This window comes from Helianthus annuus, chromosome 8 (assembly GCF_002127325.2).
Source record: "Helianthus annuus cultivar XRQ/B chromosome 8, HanXRQr2.0-SUNRISE, whole genome shotgun sequence".
Lineage (NCBI taxonomy): Eukaryota > Viridiplantae > Streptophyta > Magnoliopsida > Asterales > Asteraceae > Helianthus > Helianthus annuus.
The window spans coordinates 117,273,210-117,280,242 of record NC_035440.2 but is presented as its reverse complement, the minus strand read 5'-3'; the positions used below and the strand labels follow the sequence as shown (position 1 = coordinate 117,280,242).

The 7,033-nt window shown below is 38.4% G+C and overlaps 1 non-coding gene across 1 annotated transcript; it reads right to left on the bottom strand.

Moving 5' to 3' along the window:
• Positions 1-6,658: 6,658 nt before the first annotated feature.
• LOC118481350 lies at positions 6,659-6,765 on the bottom strand. The gene has a single exon (XR_004865557.1). It is a non-coding gene; the product is annotated as a small nucleolar RNA R71 (small nucleolar RNA).
• Between the last annotated feature and the right edge of the window lie 268 nt (positions 6,766-7,033).

The following is a 7,033-nucleotide window of genomic DNA, read 5'->3' as shown; positions in this document are numbered from 1 at the left end:
CATTGATCACCTCCCTGAAGATAATGCCAAAAAGGGGGAGAAAATTCAAGAATGGAGAAGAAAGGGAATAACTGATGGTCTTTACCTTGCACCAGAAAATTCAAATATGACCAAGCAGATCCCCTTGCCAGATGGTAGTAAGAAAATTGATGAGACTACAATTGCACTTGCAGAAGCACTTGTTTGTGTAAAAAGGGATAGAGAGGCCAAAAGGAAAGCCAAGGTGGATTATCCGGATCAGGGTACTTCAGGGTCAAGAGATGATGAAAATCTTTTTGATGAAAAGAAGAAGCCTACTAGAAAAGTAAGGCTACCCAAAACCATTCCGGTCAGGCGTTCAAAGTCTGTTCAAAAACCACCTCCCAAAACAGGTGTTGTAACCTCCGTTGTATCAACTGCTGTTGGTACCTCAGTAGTTTCAACATCTGCCCTCACCTCAACACACACTTCATCCACTGCTTTACCACCATCACCACCAAAATCACAATCACCTCCTGTCAAAAGGCAGAAGACAGCAGATGTTAAAACATCTGTTGTAAAGACAACAGTAGTTGGAACACCAGTTGTTTCAACAGCTGTTAGTCTATCACAAACCACTGCCACTACAACCACCTTTCCATCCAAAACATCATCAGTCCCTCCTCAAATAAAGAGGAGGAGGCTAACTCCTAAAGATGATGTCACTTCACCACCCCAAACATCTTCAAAACCTTTAGCTCTTGTCAATATACCAAAGCCAGTTCCACTTTCTTCTGTTCCAATGCACAAACCTTTACCTCCTGCAGGTGTTTAATTTCCTCTTGAACTAGAAGCTGTCAGAGAAGAGATAAAATCCTTCTATACTGAGGATGACCCTGCCAAAAGGAGTTTGCCCTCAATCAAAGGATATCCATGGCCCAAAAACATTGATGAATATTTGAAAATAAAGGCCAAACAAGCAGAGGATATCTCACAAAGAAACTCACAAGGGAAATCTGACAAAGAAGTTTCAAGATACTACCAATATCTGCTTACACAAGTCAATTCCCTGGAACGTTTTGCAAAGAATGTTAGTCAACAAATTTCTGAAAGAGCAGCTGAAACTCTGAAGAAAGACTACATTGAAAGCATCATGTTTTACAAGAAATACAAAGGAGAGAGACACATGTACAAAGAGTGGACTATCCCAGAGCTTGAAGCTGAATCAGCCAGAATTCAAGTTATGATAAAAAGGAAAGTCACTCACACTCCTCCTGATTGGGCAAAGTTCAAAAAGAATGCACCTGAAAAGCAGTTGGAACTAAAAAGAATGAAAGAAGAATTGGTTGTTGCTGAATTTGGCACCAAAAGACAAGTTGCTAGATGGAAAGAAGATGTGGTCAGGTCAACTTACAAAAGGTTGGAGGAATTAAGGAAGAAAGATCCTAAAATCCCTCAAAAACCTGACTACCCTGAAGCAGCGGTTTCAAAAGGATCATCAAAGCTGCAAATCAGGAGATCCACTACTCCAGCTGGTACTGCCTTTTACAAAAGAAGGAGTCAAAGTCAGCTAGGTGCTGAAACAGTTCAAGAAATTCTTACTGGCAATGCTGTTGTAAAAGAAGGCCTGTTAAGAACGTTAAAAGAATAACTTGAACAAGAAAATTCTGCTACCACTGCTCAGCCAGTGATGAATCGGCCAGCCTCTCCAAATACTTCTGCAAATAAGCATCTCCCAAGAAACCCACCAGGCTCAAAAATACAAAAGTGGGCAACTGACAAATAGACCCGCGTATTGACTTTGCTCAGGTCTGGTGGAGAAGTGAAGATTATATCAAGGGAACAAGCTCTTGGCCCGAGTCTTGAAGATTTGCAGGATCTCCTTGATCTTCCACTTAGCAGGGATGATGAAGATACAGATGCCCTAAACTTTGAATTACAATTTAAAGGTCAAATAAGGGAACTGTTGATGAGGCAATAAAATATCCATAATAATGAAGAGTTTTGGCATTATCTGTTCCAGGGGGAGATTGTTGGGATTGAACCCTATCAGAGGAACATATAATGTAAAGCCAAAACTGGATCAGCTCAGTGGATTCAGAATAAGCAGATGCTGATATACATATCTCTCCCCTTGAAAGTGATTACAACAACTGATGACCTCCTATCTGCTGATCTTACTAACTGCTGACCAATAACTGCTGCTCAATTAAAGATCTGATGAAGACTCAAGTCCTGCTGATTCAATCTACTGCCTTGAGTCAAGCACTGCTGATCCGGATAAGTGCTGCTGGGTTCACAGCAGTAGAAGGTTGCAGCAGTTGTTCTATAGTATGTTATATAATAGAATGTAATAGCAGTAGTTAACACAAGCAGTGTCTGTATAGATCAGAGGTTAGAGTTTGTTAGGAGGTTAGATGTCACTTTCATGGTGACGTCAGCTAAAGATGCTCAGTAGTTTGCAAGTGCTTATAAATAGTACAGTACTTTGTACTGTTCTATTAGCTCTTCACATCATTCGTCTTCTTTGCACGAACAAACTGCTGAGCTCTGGCTGAGGGGGAGTTTGCATTCATTCATCATCATTGTAATGGTAATTGAAATAAATTCAATCATTCGGTTCTTTGTGTAAAGATGTTTGATTAAAAGTATTACTCTCATTTGATTGTATACAAAGTTTGTGTTCATCTTAATTTCCGCTGCACACTCGTTCATTTCCATCTTATTTTACAAACAAAAATACAATCAAAAGGAAACTCAGATCCAACAGGTTTGGTAAGGGTCTTGCCCTTGTTCAGCGTTTAGAGGTCCTGCAAGGGACCTGGGTCAAATTTAGTAGGATCTCCTTCAATGCCCATAGGTATTGGATGGCGGGGATCCAAACTCTTTGACCCCCTCATAAGTTAACTACTATTAATACTATACCCGGCTATTTAGGACTGTATCCCTGCTGACTCAGACTACTTAGTCGAGGGTAACGTCACCGCCAAAAGCGGGGCCTACCATAATTTACATTAATAACTTAATTCATTATCTTTCAATAATCCGACCCTTTAGGATTGTATCCTTGTTGACTCAAACTACTGGGTTGAGGGTAACGTCGCCTTCAAAAGAGGGGCCTACTACAATAACTAAGATAATCTCTTAAACAAGTGCAAAAGTGCGAAAATAATCAAAGGTTATACTAATACACGAGTCGGATCCATGTGATTCATCTTGTCTATCTGTTTTTTTTATTTTATTTTATTTTCCAGCATTTAGTTAGTTTTTATTTTCTTAGTTTAAAAATCTTTTTCTAACATTTTGATTTGGTTAGACGTTGAGGATAAACCGGTACTAAAAGCTCTTGTGTCCTTGGACGACCTCGGTATCTTACCAACACTATACTACGTCCATGATGGGTGCACTTGCCCATATGTGTGTTTACTGTTAGTAAATATCGTGTTTTATAAATTTAAAACTTGGCTAAAAGTGTAAAAAGGGCTTAAATATATATCTAAAATATAACACACTTCACGCACATCAATAATACCCCAAGACATTACGTTTGAATTTTAGGCAACCAATAATGAGGCCGAATATGAAGTCTTAATATCAAGCTTATAATTAGCTAGAGACATGAGGATCATGTATCTTCAAGTCTTTCTTGATTCCTTATTATTAAGTAATCATTTTAATGGATCTTATGCAGCTAAAGGTGAAAAATTAGCTCAATATCTGAAGATTGTTAAAAATCTGGAAAAAGATTTCAAAATATATATACTATTGAAGATGTACACAAAGAGAAAAATGTTGAGGCTAATGACTTAGAAAATTTTGGATTGGTTATCAGGATACCTATAGGTGTCAAGATCCCGATCATACATATTCTGAATCAAGTGATTGATACACTGGAAACAAAGAGAAAGAAGTCTTAACCACTAAAGATCTTGAGATCCAAGATCTTGATCCGGATAAAGGTTCCTGGATCCTGTGTATCAAGAAGTATCTACAAGATGGAGAGATTCCAAAACACAAAAAGAAACCTAGAGTTTTTCGGATGAAGGTTTCTTGTTTCATTATCTTACATGATACTTTATATACAAAATTCATTGCAGGTCCATATTTAATGTGTCTGGAAGATCCTGAAGCCGTGGAAGTATTGAAAGATATTCATGGAGGCGATTATAGGCATCACACTAGGGGCAAATCATTGTTCTAAAATATCTTGAGAATAGGATACTGTTATGCGCAAAATGTAACATATAAACTATATCAAATAAGATATAATATCAACTCTTTTATGTACTAATGTTGGAAAAAATGTGTTTCTTTGTATATTTTAGATTTTCAGGATTAAAAGAGATTAAATGTACAAAAGGAACAAATTAACGGCAATAACCAACATAAATACTAAAGAAGAGAAGATGACATGCCATGCCTACTGATATGCACCAAATGCAACATATAAATTATATCAAATAAGGTATAAAAATAACCCTTTTTAGTACTAATGTTGTAAAAAAGCATTTCTTTGTATACTTTTGATTTTCAGGATTAAAAGAGCTTAAATGTACAAAAGAAACAAATTGACGGCAAAAACCAGCATGAATACAAAGGAAGGGAGGTTGATACAATATACCAACCCTCCGAGCTTCACCCCAAGACCAAGAACAACAAATCAGAAGCTAAGCATGGACCGTGCCCCACCAAAGATTCCTTGAAGAAGAAGACAAACAGAAGCATACAGGGGACACGGGGTCGTGTCTCGTGGACACGGGCCGTGGTCAACTCTCAAATTCACAAATCTTGGATCGTACAACAAGTACAATGGCCATGGGGCCGTATGAGCATCTAGATTGACATGCTCACTAATTGAAGACAGAGAGGAGAAGGGCACGGGGCCGTGTAAACCTTCTGTGTTCAGCTATAAATAGAGGTGCTTGGTTCACTTGCAACTCATCCCTTGGTAAACCACTTCTCTCACACCTACCACCACTCCACCAACACAATACCACCATTATCGACCACATTCATTCATCATCCATCTTTAGAGTGTGTGTAGTAGTCTCATGATCCAAGATTGATCGTAAGAGTTTTTGTCAAACTAATGCCATGCTTGGCTAATCTGTTACATCACTTGGTGAAGACAAATCATTTATGTATTACTTTTGATTTCCAAGCTTTGATAAACTTTTTAATTGGGTATGTATTAATGACTTTAATAACTAGTTTTTTATATTGAAAGTGAACTTTATTCTATCATCTCTTCATGTTTTGTTGATTCACTCATTTGTGTCATTACGGTCTATATAAAGCACGTTAACTACCTAGAAGGGGGTTAGAAGGGTGGTATGAGTAAAGTTCTTACCTCGTCCAGTGTATAGGTCCTGCAATTACTTGATTCAAGCTTTATTAGGACCTTCTTTGAGGCAGATAGCATCAAATCGGGGACATGCCACTATAACTAAGATAATCTCTTAAAAAACTTAAAGTGCGGAAATCATCAAAGGATACATAAAGGATGGGTCGGAACCAAGTGATTCTATCTTGTGTATTCATTTCTTTATTTATTTAGTTTCTTTATTTTACTTATTAAGAATCTTTACTCAAAATTTGATTAGATTAGACGTCGACGTTATTTCGGTATTAAAAGCTCTTGTGTCCTTGGACGACGTCAGTATTTTACGATCACCTTACTATGCCAACAATGTGTGCACTAGCCCTAGCGTGTTGTAGAGAGTGATAGTGTTATCATGAATTTTAAAACTTGATAAAAGAGTGAAAAGTACTTAAAAATACAATAAAAATCATACGCACTCCGACATCACGTCAAGTTTTTAGCGCCGTTGTCGGGGACACATGGATTTTAAGAAAGTTTAAAACGGCAGCCTAATCATTTTTATGCTTTTCTAATTTTTATTTTTATGTTTTTATTCTTTTTCTCCTATTTTCTACTTTCTGGAGGAATAACACGGGACCGTGTTTGATCAACATGGGGCCGTATCAGACCTACAGTATATGGGAAGAGTTGTTTTCTTGTTACTAGAAAAACCACACGGGGCCGTGTTAAAGGAGCACGGGGCCATGTCGAGCCTCCAGTATCTGGGAACCTGAAAAAATAAACTTTTTCTAGACAGCACAGTGTCGTGCCTACATAGACACGGGGGCGTGCTACCCTTCTGATCAACCATTATTGTGTTTTTGTTCGTAGAAAGTCACTAAACTCTGTATAATTCACAGGAAATAGGACTTGGTGCATGACCTCCACCTCCGACAAAGAAATAAAAGTGCCACTCGACGAACCTGAGCGCTTTTTAAGAAAAATACTTCAAGCTAAAAACCGACAGAAAGCCTTAACCCAAAACCTCTCTATGGCGGATCAACTCACTCTCATGGATTACCTACGGCCTACGTTCGGTAATCTTGGAGCCGCTATTAACCCTCCTAATGTCGATGCCAACAACTTTGAGCTTTGACCACACCTTTCATGGCCTACCCGATGAAGATCCCTATTTACATATTACCAATTTTTGGAATATGTGACACCTTTCAGATCAACGGAGCCTCCAACGATGTTATCATGCTCTGTATGTTCTCCTTTTCCCTCAAAGACTGAGTAAAAGCTTGGCTAAACACCCTCCCAAGTGGGTCCGTGTACACTTAGGATGAACTTGCCCAAAATTTTCTCTACAAATACTTCCTTCCCGCTAAAACCGCCAGACTCATGACCGAGATTAATTCTTACTCTCAAGATGACGGGGAATCTTTGTACGAGACATGGGAGAAGTTCAAGGAGTTATTAAGGAAATGTCCGCATCATGGTCTTGTTGGCAACAAGTGTCCATTTTCAACAATGGACTCTTACCACACACAAGGAAAATCCTTGACTCTAACTCCGGGGGAATTGACGCCCTGAGGAAACTTATAACCAAATTGAAGAAATTTCACAAAATAGTTTTTAATGGCACACTCCTAAGGGTTCAAAATCTATAGCCCAGGGCGCCCCTAAAGTGGACAAAACCACTTCTTTACAAGCTCAAATCGAAGACTTAACTTCAAAAATAAATAAACTTGAATCAAATAAAACGGGTTC